This window comes from Ctenocephalides felis, unplaced genomic scaffold (genome assembly GCF_003426905.1).
Source record: "Ctenocephalides felis isolate EL2017-DRISC unplaced genomic scaffold, ASM342690v1 CF-g0.4_SCAFFOLD_01886, whole genome shotgun sequence".
Classification (NCBI taxonomy): Eukaryota; Metazoa; Arthropoda; class Insecta; order Siphonaptera; family Pulicidae; genus Ctenocephalides; species Ctenocephalides felis.
Genome location: NW_020538040.1, coordinates 9,804,055 through 9,808,333, shown reverse-complemented (window position 1 = coordinate 9,808,333; position 4,279 = coordinate 9,804,055). Strand labels below are relative to the sequence as shown.

At 30.1% G+C, this 4,279-nt stretch overlaps 1 pseudogene; it reads right to left on the bottom strand.

Annotated features, from left to right (window-relative positions):
* Positions 1 to 234: 234 nt before the first annotated feature.
* On the bottom strand, positions 235 to 1,362 carry LOC113374604 (annotated as a pseudogene).
* Positions 1,363 to 4,279: the final 2,917 nt, after the last annotated feature.

Genomic DNA, 4,279 nt, shown 5'->3' with positions numbered 1-4,279 from the left:
AAATTTTTATTGCATAAACTACAACATTATTTGGTGATTACATTCATAGAAAGTGAAAACTACAACAGACGATTTACATCACATACTAAAAAAACTTATGTTGCTAATAACTATTAAAAATATTATAGAAAAGTCACTTCATTAATCCAGAGATTCAATTAGATCTAAGGCGAGCATGCTCGACCAGATAACAGAGACGTTGTTCGCCTGTGCATTACAGTGAAATAAAAAGGCCTATCGGCATAAAGAATTTTGGTTCTTGGTGAAAACATCTGGAGCTGTGTTATAAACCAAACGAACACCTGTGGCAGCTGCGGCTTCAGCACCTTCTTCATTTACTTCAATGAAAGCTTTTTGTATTACTTTAGAAATACATAGCAACTCATCAGCTCCTTTAAGTAATCCTTTGAAGTTAGCTTTTTCAGCCAACGAAAATATCAGACATACCCAACTTTTTGAGAGGTTCATTCAAATCTATCTCAGATTCAATCTTGAATTTAGGCAGATCCAAAATAACTTCAACAGCGTACATGCGTCTAGTCAAGTTATGCAAATCAACATCCTGTAACTTGTCTTCAAGAGCAGACAGACCAGTTTTGCTATTTGGCAGAATGATTAACATGGCCAAATCTGAGCTTCTGTAGGGCAATTCTACAGCCTTTGCATCTAATTGTTCAAATTCGCCATAACGGAATTTATCCTTAATATGCATCATACTTACATTCTTTGTCTCTGTTTCAGTAACATAGAAAGGTTTATCTTGGGTATTTTCAATTTCGAATTGTTTCTCCCAGAGGCCTTTGAAGTACAATGCATTCACAAGAACCATTCTTGCATTCTGATCGAGATCACCGGCTTTGATCAAATGAAGAATTTTGTGATGAGTTTTTTTTTCAACCCAAGTATTGATAACCCTAGCACTTTCAGTATTTTCCGCAAAGTTCAAGTTTTCTGCTCCAGCTAAGAATTTGTTGGCGGCAATTTCCTTGAAGGCGGGTTTCAATCTATAGCCTTCCATAACATAAACTTTATTGGCAATTTCCAAGTTACACCCTTTTTGTGTATTAAGAGTGTTCATCAATGCATGATAGTCATCTTGGATTTGTTCTTTTGATTGAGGCTGACGCAAAGCAGTAGCTATTTGTGTGGCAGTATTACCACAAGCTCCCATTAATACCAGCGACAGAGAAGTTTGTACAGACAGTGGGGACATGATAAGGTTTTTCTTCGTTGTCGAAGCAACCGTGCTGTACAGGTTTCCAGCAAACTGATTGATACTCGTGATAACTCCTGGGCATCCGCCATTATTGAAATCGGTAATACGACTGATGCAAAAAAAATCACTAGTCGTGCGTTTATCATTTTGATATAATTTTGGCACATAGAGCGATAAAAACACTAAAAAATTAATTACAAAAACGAACGCCATATGAATCAAAATTATTTTTACTGAAACAAACAATACCGTGCCCGTCTACTTATCATCTTCAATGTCAACTGACATGAGAAACATGAGAAAACCACCATCAATATTGAGGTAGCGATATATTTTGAACTGATTAATGCGACAAGAATGTGACAATGACGCCCAACATCTGACATGATTGTGATTATGGCTTTCTCCATGTTATACAGTAGCAGAAATATGTCACTGTCATTTTGTCCATATGTCACTTTGTCCGTATTTTTTCTACTACAATTTGTTGTAGTCGCAAACTGCTTGCAATGGAAATAGTTAAATATTAAATTTTTAGATAATATTTAATAATTGTAGATTGCATTTTCAATTAGTTTTGGTTCTATTCTTATAACAAATGTAGATCTAAAATAAATTCCTAATCAACTTCTCCTGACTTCATTTGCAGCAAAGATGGTGAGCTTGAGATACTTGTATCATTGAAAAATTAGTAAAAAAAACATGTTTTGAAGAGAGTTTGTGTCTAAGATAATGATTGTATACAAACATGGAAAGAATTATAATAGTACAAAAATAGCTTATGAATTTTAAAAGGATATTACTGACTGAAAATATAGAGAATGATAAAGAAAAAAAATGAAGTATTACTTAAATTATTTTGGTTCTATGATAATTCAATTCTATGACAGCAAGATTAATAAGTTTAAATTTCTGTAAACAATTTTTGTATTTAAAAGGAAAAACTGTGGCATATGAATCACAGTTAGTAAAGTTTCTAGTCTAAAATAAAATCAAACACTATCATTTTTGTAGACTCTACTTTTCACATAATTTATTGCGTCAGTTGATTGACCACTTTATAAATGTTGGATGTAACTAAAGGTTATTTTAAAGTTGTGAGCTAATTTTTGACCTTTCATCGATGTTTTCTCGAAAACTGCTGGACCGACTTCAAAAATTTAAAAGCCATTCGACGATCTGCCGAGGCGTTTCTTTGTAATTAGCATAAAAGTGCAAAATTTTTGGTTCACGTTATAGCCCACAAATTTGAATCTGTTTTGAAAATTCAAAAGCTCTTCGAAAATAGTGATTTGGAACTGCGTTGATTAGTTTTGGCTAATAATGGAATTTTTTTTGACAATTTTGCTGAAACTATGTATGAGGATTCCATAGTCTAAAATAACATATTAAAATATTATAGGCCTACAATAAGTGGTTGAATTATATAAATTCATCAATGTTTTGAATTTCACCACTAGCATGAGCGATTCCAATTAGAATCTATGCCAAAGCATATGCTCGCTCGTTGGTGTTCTGCAAGTAGCTACTGATTACTGTTGGCGTCTATACTTAAATAAAATACATTTTTAGAACTCGAAATAGATGAAATTGAATTTGCTAAATAAATTGATTTAATTTTTTCGATTATAGATATTATAAGTATGTGTTAAATAAATCAATTTCATAAAAAAATAGCAATTGACCAGGATTAAAGAACTTCAAAAATAATTAGTTATTTGGTGTTTATGCCTAATATTTTCACCTAAGTGTGTACTAATTTTTATAATAGTGAGTCGAAGAACAGCCATCGATTTGATAAAATATAATAATAAAATAATTAAAAAGTAATTAGATAAAATATAATAATAAAATAAAATATGAACGGATTAACCATTGGGTTACAATCTAAAAATACGAATTAGTTAAGAATTTTCAGCCCAACAGCTTATAGGATGGTATGAGAATAAAAAAAGTGTGTTTAATTATATGTTCAGAAAACATAGTTTGGAATTGTTATGGATTTTTGATTTGGTGTGTGTTTTGAGTTCTGATATGAATTATGAATTACAAAACTCTGTACAATTTAAATGGCACACATCTAGTGTCAAAAACCATAAAAAAATTATTGCCTATATTTATTAAATTATTCATTAATTTTTTTCAATTCAATGTATAGGTCAATTGAAGAAACGCAAAATACCACTTACATCCTGCTATAATTTATATCACTAATTGTTTTAAACCTTCAACTGGTTATTTGACTTATAGAACTATTCTTGGACAAGTTTACTCTTAACATAACACAGTAAAACAAAAGGCGTTGATGGATACCATATGCTTAAGTAACATAAAATAGTAAAGCATAGGAAAAAATAGTAAAAATAAAAAAAACGATGAATATACGATTCTGTATATATTTATGCCATGTCGCCCAAATGATTAATTTTGTAAGATATTTTTATTGACGTGAAAATTATCTTATTTTACCTACAAAAAATAAGATCATATCAAAAAATCATATCCTATTATTCTCATTTACACTTATTCCTAATAGTATCAGATTTGTATTATACCATAATGTATTTTAGAAGCTTTCATTAGTTGTTGCTTTAAATTAACTATGAATGGTGCATATCAATTTGCTTATAAAAATTTTATAAACTTTCTGTAATGTTTTACTAAAGTTGGAGTGATTACATAAAATTTGAGTGAATTTAATAGGTCTTGAAAAATATAAATGTAAATGTAAATATAAATAAAAAAGAGTGCGCGTAAGGATCGCGCATTGAAGTAAAACTTATTTGCTACTGTACAAGATGGCATTTATTAGTGTCAACCATTATACACATTTATATAATGATAAATAATAAACGATATATTTAAAATAGCATTAAAAATATGTATAATATTCAAAAACAATAATGTAAAAAAAGTCATTCTTTAAATATGACATGATCGGTTTGTCATTGTAATTAGCATTATTAGAGGAATGAAGTGGAATTGCTGATTAATTCTATAATATTAATTATGTTTAACAACGCCTGAAGAAATATTGTTTTCGCAACTTCACTCATCATGTAA